Here is an 11,800-nt window from a genome sequence, read left to right as displayed (position 1 = left end):
ATGTTACCAATCTACACTCTCATGCCTGGCTAGTGATATAACTATCTCAAATCTGCATGTAACTTCTTAACACCGGGGTGCACTGCATAAGGTGCTCTATGAGCCTCAAGTATAATGAACTCCTGCAATCCCATAGTGGAAGGTATGTACATACATCCTTTATGGCACAAGAGTCCATCAGACTCCAAGGAATACTCTGAATACTTCCCTTCTAAGGGTCTCTGAGAATGCACCACGTGACTAACCTCTGAATAAAGCTCATCTACTGACAAGTGCTAAAGAATCTTTTCCCTCAAATCAATACAAGTAGTCATAGATGATAACTCATGACGCCTTCTACTTAACGCATCTACAACTACATTCTCCTTCCCTTTGATGTAATGAACATCAAAATCATACTCACAAAGGAACTCCATCCACCTTCTCTGCCTAGCATTAAGGTTTGGCTGTGTGAATATGTACTGTAAGCTCTGGTGGTCTGAGTGAAGCTCAAATCTATGACCCAGTAGGAAGTGTTGACACCTCACTAAGGCATGAACTACTACCGCAAGCTCAAGGTCATGAGTAGGGTAGTTGAGTTCATGAGTCTTCAACTTCCTAGACTCAAAGGAAATGGGTCGGCCATTTTGCATAAGGACTGCCCCTATGCTATCCAAAGATGCATCAGTGCACACCACGAAGTCTGCAGATGGATCTGGTACTGCAAGAACCAGTGCACTCATGAGGGCTCTTTTGAGCTCTTGGAAGGATCTATCGCACTTCTCTATCCACTCGTACTTCTTTCCCTTCCTTTGAAGAGATGTGATTGGATGTGCCAATCTAGAGAATCCTATAATAAAGCACGGATAATACCCTGCTAGTCCCATAAAGCTCCTCACCTTAGTGACACTGGTGGGTGTTGGCCAATTCATAATGGCCCTAATCTTTGATGGTTCTATTGAGACACCATCGCCTGATATGACATGACCCAAATAATGTATCTCAGGTCTAAATAATGAACACTTCAACAAGTTGCCAAACAACTGGTTCTCCCTCAATTTTTGCAATGCCTGTCTCAAGTGCACTTTGTGCTCCTTCTCATCATGTGAATAAATCAAGATTTTATCCAAGAAAACAACCACAAACTTATCCAAAAAGGTACAAAATACTCCATTCATGAGGCCCATGAATACAGCTGGAGAATTTGTGAGGCCAAATGGTACCACAGTGAACTCGTAGTGGCCATACATGTACGAAATGCAGTCTTAGGAATATGACAATCCACAATCCTCAACTGATGATAGCCTAACTTGAGATCAATCTTCGAAAATACTCGAGCACCCTACAACTAATCAAAGAGGTCATCAATCCTAGGAAGAGGGTATCGGTTCTTGATGGTTACTTTGTTCAATTGCCAATAGTCAATACACAACCTAAGTGATCTATCCTTCTTCTTAATGAAGATCACTGGTGCACCCCAAGGTGACACACTAGGTTGAATATGCCCCTTCTCTAAGAGTTCCTCCAACTGAATCTTAAGTTCACTAAGCTCATGGGTAGTCATCCTGTATGGTAATCTCGACACTGGCTCTGCTCCTGGCACAAGATCAATATGAAACTCCATTGCTCTAGGTGGAGGCCTACCAAGAAGCTCTGAAGGAAAAACATCTACAAACTCCTAAAATATAGGAAAATCATCAAGGGATGGCTCCCCCTCTGGATCTTCATCCCTATCGCTGATGGTGATAGTGAACAACTGACATCCCTTTTGCATGCACCGTCTAAGCTGCATAGCGGAAATCATACGAAGGGATATGGGTCTCTTAACCCCAAGGATCACTCTAGAGATAACATACTCATCCACACATTCTACCCTCTTTTATCAACAATCCATCTTGGCACTGTGGGCATATAGCCAATCCATGCCAAGAACAACATCATAAGAACCTAGAGGGGTAATACGTAGATCTGACATCGTGGACATGTCTCTAATTTGAATCGAGCAACAATGCACCATAGAACTGACTAACACTCTGGCTCTTGAGGCTAACTCTACCTCCCAGCTGACACCCTGAATAAGGGGCACTAGCCCGCAATGCTCCACAATGAAAGGAGATATAAATGAATTAGTAGCTCTAGAATCAAATAAAATAGTAACCATGCTACCTCATATACTACTTGTAGCCTCAATGACCATGGCCTGATGCTCAGCTTGGCAGTTGTCAACCGCTGCAAAAACTCTGTGAGATCTGCCTACGTCACCAACTGTCAACTCTAAAAAATCCCCTCTCTGACCACTAGAGGACTGTCCCTGAGAACACTCTCTAGCAATATGCCCCATGCCACCACAAGTGTAACATGGACCTCATGTATAGGATCGGGCACCCTGGGATCCAGACTACTGTGGGCCTCCTGATCTACTAGATCCACTAAATCCACCCCTAGAAGACTGCTGAGTCTTTGCTGGTTGCGACTGTAGGGCCTATACTTTCTGATCCTGCCTTAGACCTTATGAATGCCACTGCTTGGGCTTGGAGCCTTGATAACCCTGTGAGGGTTTCTGCTACTGCTGCTATTGGGGTTTCTACTTCTGAGGTTGTTGGCCCTTAGAGGACCCTACTATGTAATTCTAATTCCCTTTCCAAGGGGTTTTCTGCTGGGTAGAGCTTCAGTTCTAAGACTGATCCTGTGACTCCTGTCTACCTCGAGTGTCCTCTGCCACTAGTGCCATCTCAACAACCTCTCTGAAGGTGGTAGGAAAGGCCATGCAAATTGGACCCTAAAGTGAGAAATTCAGGCCCATGATAAATTTATGCACTCATAGTTTCTTGTCCTTCATGTACTCGACATAAGGAAGGAGCTCAAGAAACTTGCTCTCATACTGAGCCATGGTGAGATCCCTCTGATGTAGTGAATGAAATTCCTCTATCTGCTTTTGCCTAAAATGCTCAGACAGGTACCTCTCCCTAAACCTCTCTAGGAATGACTCCCAGGTGAGGGTATCCATGCTCACTCCTCCAATGGTCTCCTCCTGATGCCACCAATTGGAGGCATCACCTCTCAACCAATGAACTGCTAGTCGTGCCTTTAGATTACTCCCATATGGACATAATCCAAAGCACCGTTGTAGGCTCTATAACCACTATCCCCTCAGTAGAATCGATAAATAAAGGTGGCCCGAGTCGAATCAATTCCTTGATATCATCTCCTATATCTCTAGGAGGCCTGTCATGTGGGGGTCCTCTCTGGTGTATTGACTCTTCCTCGTGCTCACCCTGTCCCTCTAACTATCTCGACGGGGGACTCGTAGTCCTCTCTTAGGCTTTGTGTCTACCCCCTCCGGGTCACTCTGCTTCCACAACTAGAATCTGTTGACCTGGTTAAACTACAGGTCCTACTCTCTGTTGAACTACACCGATCAAAGTCTGAAGTGCATCTATAATGTCCTAGTTCGGGTTCGATGGTGGTGGAGGTGGAGTTCCATCCTCCTGTCCTGCTCTACCACCTCTCACCCGATGAACTCTACCTTCACAGTTTCTCTGTGTGACAGGAGGCATCCTACACAATTAAAGTTTTTAGTTAAGTTTAGAAGAATAATGGTTTTAGGTTCTTAGTGTTGAAACACGGGCTTTGATACCAAAATGTCATGCCCAAAGAGCAAGGACAAAACACACACACAATTTTTTTTTTGTTTTTTACTAAATAAGATAATGAGGTCGACAAAAGTTCTTATGATTAACTAAGATTAAGCAAGACAACATGGTCAAAAAGGTTTTAGGGGTTTTACTATAATGGAACTAGTCATGATCAATTGCTACAACCTTAAGGATGGTCTAATTGACTAGGCCCTTACTACTAAATGAATAACTTGAACGTCATTACAATCTCAAACATTTACTTTCGGCATAATGTTGTTAATTAACTTCTTTCAACTTCATTCTAATCTACATTTTAAAGCTTTAGTCCAAAATCTATACTAGCCTTAGAATTCCCTCCAACATACTTATACAATCTAAATAATTAATTTAGTGTTTGCTATAAAATTGATGACTAGAACAATTTCAAATTGATCTATAAATTACTAAACTTTGTTCAAACTTTATTATAATTTAAGGTCCAATATTGAAATTTCAATCATTACAATAACTAACTAACTCTTAAATAGTATCGAACTAGTTATAAAACATTAAGCCTATTTTAATTGAAATGTCCTAATATCAACTTAAACTATTAAATTAGAACTTATAGTAACCTACATTTAAATTTCTATTCCATACTAACTTCATTATAACATTATGGTTAATTCTTAACTATCAACCTAAGCATATATGCATAATAGAAAAGATCATAAATTAACCAAGCTCAATATAAAACAAGAGACAATCTAAATGCACCCTAATCTCATAAAGAAATTATAATCTAATTAATAACTTAGTAAAAATCTAATCTAAGCTAACAATAGAACTATCCATGAATTAATAATACCAACTACTAATCATATTTTACATTTAAGGTGAAACTTTCAACAATTATCAATTGACTAATGTTAATTTCTACTAACTCAACACTAATTTAATACTAAGCTAGATCAAAGAAAACATTAATTACTAAACTCTAAAACAATTTTAATATAAACTAACTTAAAAATTAAACAAAAAATGATAACAACATTTGAAATTTAATTTTAAACTAACTTAAGCCTAAAGTACTCTAATTACAAAATCTAACTACCCTAACTCACTAATCTAAGATCTACGTAGACCTGACAACCCCCACAAGGGAGCACATGGCCCAAGTCTGTGCATTGCAGACTGTCCCTTGCCTTGCATGGGGGAGATCCAAGGAAAATGGATGAGCGCTTGGGAGAAGGTGAGGGTATAAAAGTTGGAGATTTTGTTTGAAATATTAAGTAGTGATTTTCCCCCTCTCCACCCGTCACATCACTCCTGATCCAATGCGCTTTCCCAGGGCTGACCAAGTGAATGGTGCTCTGTCCATCCTGTAGTACGATCCCCCTATCCTTGCTATGTATGGTAGGGTCTGCAAAGAACTTGTGAAACAAGAGGGAGTGTATTAAGGTTGTGCCTTAAATACAACATCCTTACCTTCCATCGGTCCAACGCGATACCAACTGGCAAGCCAGAGTTGGGATTACATGGGATGCTGTAGATTTCATACTTTAACTCAGACCTCCCTTTAAGCACAACACACCTTTAATGCATGTAGGGGGTCTAGGAGGATTGTGCCTAAGACCTAGAAGATTTCAATGCAATGGTTAAATGCATAAAGTTTTGTTGTTGAGGTATTCACACGAAGTGTTCCCTTTAGTAGTGTAATTTTAATTGCATTCAACTCATATTTATTTTATAGATTTAATATTAATTTTAGTTGCAGTTTATGAGAATAAGATAAGGAATATTCTTTGTGACCAGGGAGTGGAAAATAAAAACTTTCCCATACATTTTCCAGAGAGGTCTTTTAGGCCTGGAGGTGCACATTTTGTTAGAAAACCAATTTTGACTAAGTATTGGCATAATATTTTCTTTACTATAAATTCATTTTTATCTTAAGAGTGCATAGGGATATAACTTGTCTTTCATCTAATAAATTATGTCTTATTTGTTCATTATACGACAAGGTGAATCTTCCTTCCTTTCTGAATTCAAGGAATACATGATTTCTAGTTCAATTGATTATATTCAAAATGAAACTTAGCAATGAAGGTGTTAACTTTGTGATTTGCAAAGTAGGATTTCTAATTCATCTAATTACTTAACCATATATTGAAACTTCAACATCTCAATTTGCATTTTACTAACATAATTGGAAACTTGGAGATTTATTATTTAGTGTCAATACCTATCAATCTATTTTCTCACAACATATGCAAAATTTGAAACCACATAAGATCAATACAAGGAGGTATTCATGATCAATTTCTTTCTCTATTTTTCATCCTGGTTCAAGGCTCCATCAGGAAAGAACCAGTAAGAAAACCCAATGTCTTTGCCACTACATCAATTGCAATTACAATTTACATGATATTACAAATTCATGATTTTTCTTCAAGGATTCCACAAGAGAACTTTTATCAAATGTCTACATTGCATCAAGGGTAAACATGGAAGAGACAAGAACCAACATGGAGATAACAACACAAGGAGATAAGAAAATTGAACATGCATTCCCACCCGGTTGCACAATAGGTCCAACAATGAACCAATATAGTGGAAAGGTGGATTTTCTCAATAGGAGAAGTCTATCACCATACCTTCACTTAGCCCTTTTAGGGCTTAAAACTTCAAGAATTTCCATTCTTTCAAAAGGCCCTTTTGGGGCTATATCCACAAGGATTTTCATTCTTTTCCACATTCAAGAATTCTCAATAACAACAAGGTATGGGATGACAAGTAAGGGCCCATACACCCTACCCTTTCTCCCTCCTCTCTCCATGAGAGGAGACTCTACACTATTGAGGTCTAACTAATGTCCTTTCCCCAAGCATGGCCACTTCTTCCCTATCCAAGGGTGAGTGTTTCCAAAAACATCCCCATGAAATCTCTCAAAAACAATCAACACACCAAGAAGGCATATGCATAACATCAAAAGAAACAAGATAAAATCCTTCCCAAATCCATCCCCAACACACAAGCAAGAAATGCATATCTACACAATGTTTCCAACATGATTGAAGCAAGATTTAAAACATGAACACACATAAAGAACCATTCATGGAGTGAATAACTCCTACCTTCATAATAGAGTTATGGCAATGGTGGTTTGAGAAGAGCTTCCCTTTTTCTTTCTTCAATCATCAAGACTTCCTCCAAAACTAGAGGATTGGGTCACAAAACTAAACTCCTCCAAAAATGCCTCTAAGTATGGTCCTTGACTCCACTAAGCTTCAAGTAACTCAAGATGGAGGTTTGGTTTCACTAACCCAAGTAAAAAAAAGGCAACCCATTTTCGAAATCAGCCTATAATAGGGTTTTTAAGAGACCCTTAGAGTCAACCTAGGAGGCTAAAGGGTTGGAAAGTACCCCCACCCATACCCTTACCCATAGGGGTACTTAAATTTAATGTTTTTAAGCCTTTAAAGGCTTATTAGGAACAATTAAAAGTTAGGAGAATAGTAAGATCAAATTACATCCTTTAAAGAATTACAATATAAGGTTAGTACAAAATTAACAAGTAGTTTAGCTCTACTTTTCCGTTGAGTTGTCTCAGCTAATTTTCTTGCACACTCATTGCACACATCAGTAGGTCCAAAACCACATGCATAATGTGAATTACATATTAGAGGAATTATATAAATTAAAGCATCCATTTCTCAATTAAATAATTGTTTATCTAATTCTGCTCATATTTCTAACCTTTTGACTTGCATAACCAATTGTATTAGTGTTGCATACATTTTCTTCATCGTTATACATATTTATAAGCATTAAATGACAAAAATCAAAGAACTGAAGTAAGCATCACACATCGTAAAAATAGCTTAACAATGTTCAATGTATCCAATAAGGTTCTGACATAACAAAGCATGAGCATCAAAATAATAATGTATCCTCGTTGCTAGGATGAGTCAGGGCGAGGCCTCACAATCTTCATCTCTCTTAATGCAAGATTTAATTCCAAAGATTTAGAAATACTTAATTGAGCGTGTATCTCGAAACCAAAGTTCATAGGGTGTCTTACCAATATTTTAGCTGATTTGTACTATGTTCATGGTGTACACTAATATATTTACTACTTCACTCCAAATGATTTTAGATACAATTTTCTCATGAATCATCATTCTTGCTTCCTCTATCACTATTATATTCTTCATTTTTTTAACTCATGTTGTTTAGGTGTCTTAGGGACCAAAACACGTCTTGTTATGCTATTTTCTTTACAAAAACTCTTAAAATCATTTACAGTAAATTCTCCATATTTATTTGATCTCAAACATTTAATATTAGAACTTGATTCGTTTAAAACTCTTCTCATAAATATCTTGAGTTTATCATAAGCTTCATATTTCTCTCTAATAAATTTCACCCACATCAATCTAGTGCGCTCATAAAAAAGAATCATTAAAAAACTTGCACTACAGAAGGTGTTTATCATTGTAGGACCACTCAAGTCTATATGCACAATCTTCAACTTCATAGATGTAGTAATTTTTTTCTTGGAAATGATATTTTCTTCTATTTTTCCAACACATAATCCTTATAGACCATGTTAGTAGGTCTCATAATTTTAGCAAAATACCTAACTAAAAAGGTAGTACTAACCTTCACAATGTTATAAAAGTTTATATGAACAATATCTTATACCACAATAAAATATCACTCACCTTAGTAACTAAACATGTCATATGATTCAGATTCAACTTTAAAATACATTACCTCTTGTGCTTGTATCAATACAATCAATATGCCATCTATATCTTTTATAATGCAAGTCTTCTCTATAAATTGTGATTGATATCCATCGTACACTAGTTCTAAGATACTCAAGAGATTATGTTTTAAACAATTAACAAAATAAACATCATCAATATTAGTCTTTCCTTTAAGTGTAATAGATTCCTTTTTCTTATATATGACAAGCTACATTGTTTGTAACTCTAAGAATTTTTCCATGACAGCTATTGAATTCGACAAACTTACTCATATCCCTAGTCATGTGATACAAAATCCACTATCAATAATGCAATTCGATTTCTTCCCTTCAACTTATGATAGTAATACCTTTTCTTTTCTAACTTCTCCTTTATGGCTTTCTTCTTTAATAGAAACAAATCATATCTCATTATCAAATTCACTAAAGATTTATTTTACCTTTTATTTAAGTTCTATTAGGATTTACCATAGGTAGAAATAAAATTGCATGCAAATATAACCAATGTGAGAAAATAATAAATCCCACAAAAGAGAACAAAAGACACCAAATTTTAAGGTGGTTTTCAAAATCCTTAGCCTACATGCACCAACAACAAGTTCAACATTATTATTATCAAGTGGCTACAATCTACAATCTCTTACAAATCAATACCACTGCAAGAAGCTACAATCTCATCATACATTCTATAATCCCTAACCATGAGCCATTTTATATAAGCTTTCTCCACAAGGGACATTACACCTTTACCCCATCTTGTCGGCACCACCCTAAAACTCCTATTGAAATAATATAGGGCAAAACTATGTGAAATAATATGTAAAAATATTAATCTACAAGTATGATTTGGATCTACATCATGCAACAACCTCACACTTGGAGATATATCAGACTCCACCAAAATAACCTCCTACTTGGAGACTTACCAAGGCATTACTAAACCTATAGCTTTCACTAGAACATAAAACCATTGGGACTCTACTATTATTTTATTGTATTCAATCTAGTAGAAAAACTAAACCTAAAGAGGAATTTAAATTCTCTCTTTTCATTTCCTTTGTAAACATATTTGCTAGATTATCATTTATTTCTATCTTTTCTATTTTTAACCATATCAATCATCTAAAACTAGCTGAATTAAAAAGATTTGGAACTGCATGTGCTTTTTCTTTGAATGTAGAGTGGAATTCTTTGTAAGATGTGTCAGGATTAACCAGAGATAGAAATAAAAACTATATGCAAATATAAAAAATATCATAAAATATTAAAGCACAGAAATGAGAACATGAGGGACAAGGATTTAACATTGTTCACCTAATCCCTGAGCTACATCCACCAACAACAAGTATGATATTATAATTATCCAGTGATTACAATTTTTAATTCCTTAAAGCACAATATAGTTGTAACAAGTTACAATATCACCATACATGATGGAAATCACTAATCCTAAGCTATTTTATAAAAGCTTTTTCCACTTAAAAAATTAGGACTAGAATAAGTTGTTCAATAGAAAAATAATAGCCAATGTCTTTTACAATAGTAGGGTCATTTTTGGATTCAAGTTTGTTGTCCCTAAGAGGTCATTTCTCCTCAACCCTACCCTATACTATAATAGGGAGTACACCTACGGTGCTGCCCCTTGACTTGATCTTGGGGGAGCTTGTCCCAAACCTCCATAGAGATAATATGCAGTGTAACTTTTCCAAATAAACCTCCAATTCTGAATAAGCTCTAGATTATTACAAAATGAATGGAACTCTCACTATCTATAAACAAAAAATTGTCCATCTAAGGTTGCCCCAACTTTTCCATGAATAATTGAAGCAATTTAATTTGCTTGGTTGCCTTTGTACCTGTAACATACTCTACCTCTATAGTTGATAATGCATCAACCTTCTACAATTTGAAATCCAACTCACAAATGTCCCACCAATAGTAAAAACATAGCTTGTAGTGGTCAATATCATATCAATATACTCAACCAAAACAGAGTCAACATTCCCTTGTAAATCACTAGTAGAGCCCCCAAAATGTAAACACTTTCTTGATGTTCCTCTCAAATACCTAAGAATCCATTTAACTACACTCCAATGTTCATTCCTTGGATGAATTGTATACTTGGTAACAACTCCCACTAGATTTGGAATATCTATCCTAGTATATACCATAACATATATTAAATTTCCTAAAGTTAAAGCATAATATACCTTGGATATTTTGGCCTCCTCTTCTTGTGTCTTTGGATGCATCTCCTTAGTCAATTTCAAATGACCAAGTAAAGGTGTACTAAGAGCATTGGCATTCTCCAGAGAGAAACTTTACAACACCTTCTCAATATAATCATCTTAAGATAATATCCATTTTCTATTCCTCTTATCTCTATAAATGTTCATATGAAGGATTTTTGTTTTCTTCCTCCAAATATTTCACAAAACTTGAGTAGTCTAATTGTTGTTTTAACCCCATTATTTTATCCATGTTAGGCCCACCTATAAGTATATCATCAATATATAAATATAAAGTAATGTATTTTTCATCATCCATCCTCTTTAAATATTCACAATTATTTGAATGGTACCTAATATGTCCATGTTCATGCATAAAATGATCAAATTGATGATACCATTGTCCAGGTGCTTGCTTTAAGCCATATAAACTTCTCTTCAATCTACACATTAAATTCTCCTTATCTTTGACCTCAAGTCCCTATGGTTATACGATATGGATTTCTTCATGGAAATTATAGTGAAAAAAAATTGTTTTATTGACAAGCTACTCAAAGTCAAATCTTCATTAACTAAACTATTTTAAAAAGTTATGAATAGAAGTCAATTTAACATATGGAGAAAATATCTCATCAAGATCAATTCTCTTTATCTATGCAAATACTTTTACAATTAAGTTGGATTTAAATAATTTCTTACCTCCATTGATGGGGGAGCATCTTAACCCTGCATACATTATGATGAATTTAATAATATTTTAATATTTAAGTCATTTATATTTTTCTATAACCATATGGTTAAAATGTTTAACTTTGCATTGTGATGAGAAAAAACTGGAAAAAATAGATTTGCATTGTAATGGAAGTGCTTAAAGTAGCATTGAAAAATGTACAAGGGTTAAAAGAATGTAATGGGTTCATTTAAAAGGTGGTTGGAAAGTTGTAAACCACCAAAAAAGCTATAAAATCATTGTATTTTTCATTGAAAAAAGAAAAAGGATGAATGAGAAGAAGAAGAGATCATTTTGAAATAATTGGGTTGTTGAGAACTTGTCATTTTGATTGGTCTTATCTATTTTTTTTTTGGTTACAGGTATTGTATGGCCCTTCACCACCTAGAACCCATGTTTATTCTATACATTTGAATATTAGTATGACTAATATTCTTTATATTTTTGGTTTGGACAAATTTTGTTAAGTTTTGAA

The sequence above is a fragment of the Cupressus sempervirens genome, chromosome 7, assembly GCF_028749045.1.
Source record: "Cupressus sempervirens isolate cs-2001-9-10 chromosome 7, ASM2874904v1, whole genome shotgun sequence".
Classification (NCBI taxonomy): Eukaryota; Viridiplantae; Streptophyta; class Pinopsida; order Cupressales; family Cupressaceae; genus Cupressus; species Cupressus sempervirens.
The sequence above is the reverse complement of the archived record's forward strand: the minus strand, read 5'-3'. Positions refer to the sequence as shown.